The sequence below is a fragment of the Peromyscus maniculatus genome, chromosome 10, assembly GCF_049852395.1.
Source record: "Peromyscus maniculatus bairdii isolate BWxNUB_F1_BW_parent chromosome 10, HU_Pman_BW_mat_3.1, whole genome shotgun sequence".
Classification (NCBI taxonomy): Eukaryota; Metazoa; Chordata; class Mammalia; order Rodentia; family Cricetidae; genus Peromyscus; species Peromyscus maniculatus.
Genome location: NC_134861.1, coordinates 50,574,648 through 50,580,629, shown reverse-complemented (window position 1 = coordinate 50,580,629; position 5,982 = coordinate 50,574,648). Strand labels below are relative to the sequence as shown.

Here is a 5,982-nt window from a genome sequence, read left to right as displayed (position 1 = left end):
AGCGTGGTATTTGAGCACCTACATCCCTTTAAAGGGGATTAGACATGGAAACAATAGTGTTTGTGTAATGTTAGGATGCGGACTCTGGAGGGGAGAATGTTTTATCTCTTGGTCTCCCATGTTAAGCGTGGTAGCAGACAATAAATACTGAGAGCATGAAGAGCTCTCTTAACCAGAGTTAATGGAGTGGACTCACTGTATGCCAAGCAGTTTAAACAGCCTGAATTATCTCATTTAATCCATGTAAGACCCCATGGAGTCAGCCCTTTTATTAACCCTAGCTTTCAAATAAGGAAACAGTGATATTGAGAAAGCAACTGGCCCAAGGTCATACAACTAAGAAATGGGGGAGCTGAGCGAGGCCCAGTTGACTCTAGACACTCTCTTAACAGAAGTACTACAGTGCCACCCTCTGGTCCTCATGGAAAACATCACTTGCCAATGAAATCCAGTATCTTGGATGGAAGGTGTGTGCCCTCCCACTCCAAAAAATCTATTTGTTGAAAAGCAATCCCCAGTGGAAGAATGTATGGGTATGGGGCCTAGGGAGGTGATTAGGTTACAAGTTTATGGCCCTCAAGAGTGAGAATAATGTACTCATAATAAGAACATCCAATAGTTCCTCCTGCAAGAAGGCACAGTGAGAAAACAGTCCATGGCTCAGGAAGTAGACTCCCACTGGCTACTGAATGTACAGGTAGGTACCTTGAACCTGAACTTCCCAGACTATGTGACTCTGAAAAGTAAATTTTTGTAGTTTAATCCACCTAGTCTATGGGGCTTCATTATAACAGCCAAAACAGAAAACAGTGCCAATCATATTATATATGTTTAATCAAAATTTAAGCCTGTGAGATGAAGGAGCTCTTTAGAGGGGATGAATATTGGCTTCATTTAAATGTGAACATTTGAAAGTTATACACCAGGCAGATAATGAACCTTGAGACTGAGCACTATACAACCAACAAAACCTAGTGGGTAGATAATGCAGAGGTAGGAGGAAAAAATGTAAGCTTTCAGGGCAGCAGTTCAAAATCCAAATGTAATTTAAAAACAATAATACCATATGTACAAGTAATATTATACAGACTAATACTGTATTTATGCATGTAGAAATATATATGAATATGCATATATGTGTATAACTACAATAAATGGAAAAAAGAGGCCATGAATTTGAAAGAAAACATGGAGAGGTGTATGAGAAGGTTCAGGGAGAAGGAAGGGAATTAGGAAATGATGAAATTATATTATAATCTCAAAAAATAAAAAATAAATATTTTTAAGTGATACTGCAGTCAGATCCTATCTGAAACTGCATCTCTCAGTTTAGTTCTTCTGCACCTGTCCATGTCTCTCTTTCCCTTTCAGAAAGAAGCCCTCCGGCGTGGCTGCCTCTGATGGTGTCATCAGGTATTCAATGAAATGAAGAAGTGCAAGTCCTCAATGCCAGAAAAAGTGAAGAAACTCGGGAAAGCAGTACTCTTCTGCCTGAGGACTGGAACATCATCCTGGAGGTGAGCAGGGAGATCCTGGTAGGAGATATGAACAGACCGTGGAGGACCCCTACACCACCTTGGTCAAGATGCTGGCAGACAAGGACTGGGGCTATGCTCTTGACAATGCAAGCTAGACACCAAAAAGAACAAGAAGGGGGACCCTGGTGTCTATCATCTGGGTACCTGATAATGCAGCCCCCATGAGCTTAGTGCTCTATGCCAGCTCCAAGGATGCCATAAAGAAGCTGCCATGGCATTCGAAGTCAAGAAGGCTTCTTGATGTCGCATTCTCATCAAGATGTCTGAGTCTCTAAGGCAGGCCCACATTCAGAGGGAATTTATGTTTCTTCAGCATTTAGCTCAGGATGTGGTCCATAGTAAACACTGGATGAGTCAGTAATTCTAGCCCATCTCATAGTAAGCATCTACATTTAAGCTTCATCAAAGGCCATTTGTCCGGGGCCCATTAATGGTGCATCCCTAGTGCAGGTCATGTGATGGATGCTGTTATCTTTAATGAGTATGAAAAGCCACACTCCATGACTGTACTCCAGCCATACATGGCCAGTGATAGTCATTAGCAGTACCGGGAAATCATGTAACTATTGGGCATATTCCCTCAGCTTTGTAACAGAAATATTCTTCTCTCTTGAATTTCCACTTTTTAGGGCCTCATAAAACTACAGTTTAACATTTACTTATAAAGGTGTAATACCCATGAAAACCATGAAAAAGGTGTGAGTGTGTCTTGGTGGTTAAGACCAAATGAGTAAATTGATATGATTAATAAATAAAATTTGGGAATGTGTAAGTTATGGAAAACTGTGAGAGTTCACTGGCAAATTTCATACATCAGGATTGTCTAATAAAGTGATTTAATAGTTTTCCTATTAGAAAAAAAGAAGTTGAAAGGGATCATGCATAAATTTTAAGTGAATTGCTACAAGGAGGTCAAGGAGCCCTGAACCCTGGCAGAAAAGCTAGGAGGCAGCATAGCCATCTTGCTGGAGGGCAGGCCTTTGTGAGCCACCTCTATCCCCCTGCCTAGGGCATCTAGCAGCCCCAGACCTGCTCTTGGGGGGGGGCGGGTTACAGGCTGCCCCTTTCCTGCCAGACTGGAGGATTTGGGGGATCCTAGCAGGGGAAGGGCAATCCCTTCACCCCAGTTGCCAAACGCCCACACACCCACACACTTCTTCAGCCCACAGTCTTCTCTCCATCCTCTACAGTTGTGGTCTTGTGGTTCTTCTTGGGTTGAAGCAGACCAAGTGCCCTCCCAGGCATGTAGTTTTGAAGAGCTCTCATTTTTTTAATGACACCCCAACTCCTCATCCCTTGCTGCCAACTTTTAACCACAGTAGTGACTCTATGCTTGTGGGTTTCACTCTTTGTGTAAATGGAATGTTATGAAAATGACATCCCAGTGCCAGGTGGATGTCATCATTTTCCTCTTGATCCTAGCCATTTCTGGAAACAGGATAAGTACAAGACCTTCAATGTAAAAAATGTCTGGGCAGTGCTGACCTTAATCCCAGCACTTGGGAGGAAGAGGCAGGCTGAGTTAGAGACCAACCTGGTCAGAGTGCCTGAGCTGACTTACTCTGGTGATCAGATGGCCGAACACCCTAACTGTCATGATAGAACTCTCATCTGATGGAAGCAGATGAAGAGGTCCACGGCCAAACCCCAGGTGGAGCACTGGGAGTCCAATTGGCAAGAGAGAGGAGGGATTATATGAGCAAGAGATATCGAGATCATGATTGGAAAAAGCACAGGGACAAATAGCCAAACTAGTGGAAACACATGAACTGTGAACCAATGGCTGAGGAACCCCCATGGAACTGGAGCAGGCCCTCTGGATAAGTGAGACAGTTGATTAGCTTGAACTATTTAGGGGACTCCAGGCAGTGGGACCGGGACCTGTCCTTGACACATGAGCTGGCTTTCTGGAACCTAGGGCCTATGCTGAGATACTTTGCTCAGCCTTGGTGTATGGAGGAGAGGACTGGACCTCCCCCAACTGAATCTACCAGGCTGGGCTGACTTCCCAGGGGAGACCTTGCCTTGGCAGAGGTGGGAATGGGGGGTAGATTGGGGGAGAAGGCTGGGGGTGGGAGGAGGGAGGACAAGGGAATCTGTGGCTGATATGTAAAATTAAATTAATTATAAAATAAAAATATTTTTTTAAAAAAAGAGAGAGACCAACCTGGTCTACAGAGTGAGTTCCAGGACAGCCAGGGCTACACAGAGAAAACTTGTCCCCCCAAAAAAAATTTATTAAGAAAATAAATGATAATACCTTTAATGACTTAGTGTTTTTCAGTAACGAGTGGAGTCTTTGTGGTGACCATGAAGCGTACAGTAAAAAGGTCACTTAAATTTTTATATTTTCCTTTGTCATCAAATCAAAGTTAAACTTGTATACTTTGAGTTTTAAGTAGTAATATCTTGTACAAATATTCAAAATTTACACTAAGAACTTTGTTCTTTGGTTACACATTAATTTCTCCAACAATTTTATCTTATTTTATTAAAGAACCCAAAGGAAAATACCTGAAACAATGGTCACTGATGTTAATGCTGTTTGTTTCTGGAAAGTAGCAATGGTAATTATTAATAATCATTATTATTATAACTCTTGCTATAACTAGAAATTCATATCTTTAGTAGTCACATACGTAAGGTCAGATATGGAGGCGCACACCTTTAATCCCAGCACTCAGGGGGCAGATGCAAGTGTATCTCTGTGAGTTCAAGGCCATCAAGTCCAGCTCAGTCTACAGTTCACATAGTGAGTTCCAGAACAGCTGGGCCTATAGAGAAAGACAATGGCAAACACACACACACACACACACACACACACACACACACACACACACAATCACAAACTAGTGAGCACTTACAAGATGATAGAAACTCTTCTTGATACCAAGCATGGTAGCTCACACCTGAAATCAAGACAGCCATGTGAGGGCCTGAAAAAGATAGCCATGAGGCCAGAAATGCAAAGACAGTGAAGCACAGCGACAGAAGGAGCCATGAAGCATATGGTGACATCCAGTACAGACCTGGATTTGAACCTGAACCGAACCGAGTGTTTAGTTAAGTTGGGTGGCATGTTAACTTCCCATTGCATAATGCATTGGAAATGATCAAATTTGCTTTTTAAATTCATTTTAATTTTCCATGGCCTACCCTACTGCCACAGCCTCTCAGAACAACTTCTGTCTGATCACATCATATATCTTGTACTCAGGTTCGTGGTAACCTCCCAGGACAGTGACTGCCCAAGTGGGGTGTGTTAAATGCTTGCTTGACTAAGCTAATGGCAACGTTGAAAGTTTTATTGACATTAAACGCTTTCAAAATTATCTGGCAACATGGCTAAAGGCATATATACTGTGTGAATCTCCTTCATTAATGAGACAATTAATCGTGAGAATTAGCAAACCTCACTGAGAACCAAGTTTGTTGCTGTGAAAACACAGCTCCAGGCCTCTCCCAAAATCCCCAGTCAAGAAAGCAACACCCCAAAGTGGAGGAAGCCTGGAGTGATTGACAGCTCTGGTTATTGATTTTGGATTTTGAGAACAACTCCCAGGGGGCTGGTATCAGCGAGGCAGAGGCAGAATTTGATGAGGCAGATGGGACCCTGAGGGAAAACCTCATAAGGCAGAGTGTGCAAGTGCCCCTTCCCTGACCCTAGCAGACGTGATAAGAGATGGTCTCTTTCTCATTTTAACAGGGATTCATTCCCACCAGGCTGCATCTGCAGAAGATGATAGCCCAAGAGAGACTTGCTCTTTGGGGGAAGGGGGAGAAAAAAAGCTGCTTACGTGCAAACTTTCAAATTACCACCACCAGCAAGCATGTGCTTTGGGGAAGAAGGTGGGTAGGACACATGGGGTATTTCGAGATCCAGGATTTGAGTTGTGTTATAGATGCTGAAAGGACAAGTGTTTACCTATCTATCTATCTATCTATCTATCTATCTATCTATCTATCTATCTATCTATCTATCTATCTGCCTGTCCATCTATTCAACTATCTATCATCTGTCTATCTGTGTGTGTACATATGTGTGTGTGTGTGTGTGTGTACACTGTCTTCTGTATGCTAACAGAGTCTAGCAATGATTTGAAAGATGGGTCATTGTAAAGGTGTGCCCCCTCGCCTAGCATATTCACAACACTACCAGGGACAGATGGCAGGACAATGAAACAGCAGGCTGTCTCTGTTGTCTAAACCCACAGTTTGCAGACACGCTCAACTGAGGAAGAACCATAAAGTCATGAGGGGTTTGCTACATGTACAAAATAATGATGTGCTTAACTTCATCCCTTGCCGTATCAAGTGCTTTCTCTGGCAGAAAACAGGAGCACTTGATACATGTGTAAAGTAAACTTACCACTGGAAGCACAAAGATATCCGGGGGAAAATTAACTGTGCAACTGTGGGGGTGGTGTGCTTTTGAGAGAGCTTT

At 42.9% G+C, this 5,982-nt stretch overlaps 1 pseudogene; it reads left to right on the top strand.

Moving 5' to 3' along the window:
• Positions 1-689: 689 nt before the first annotated feature.
• Positions 690-2,524, top strand: LOC143267489 (cofilin-1 pseudogene; annotated as a pseudogene).
• Positions 2,525-5,982: the final 3,458 nt, after the last annotated feature.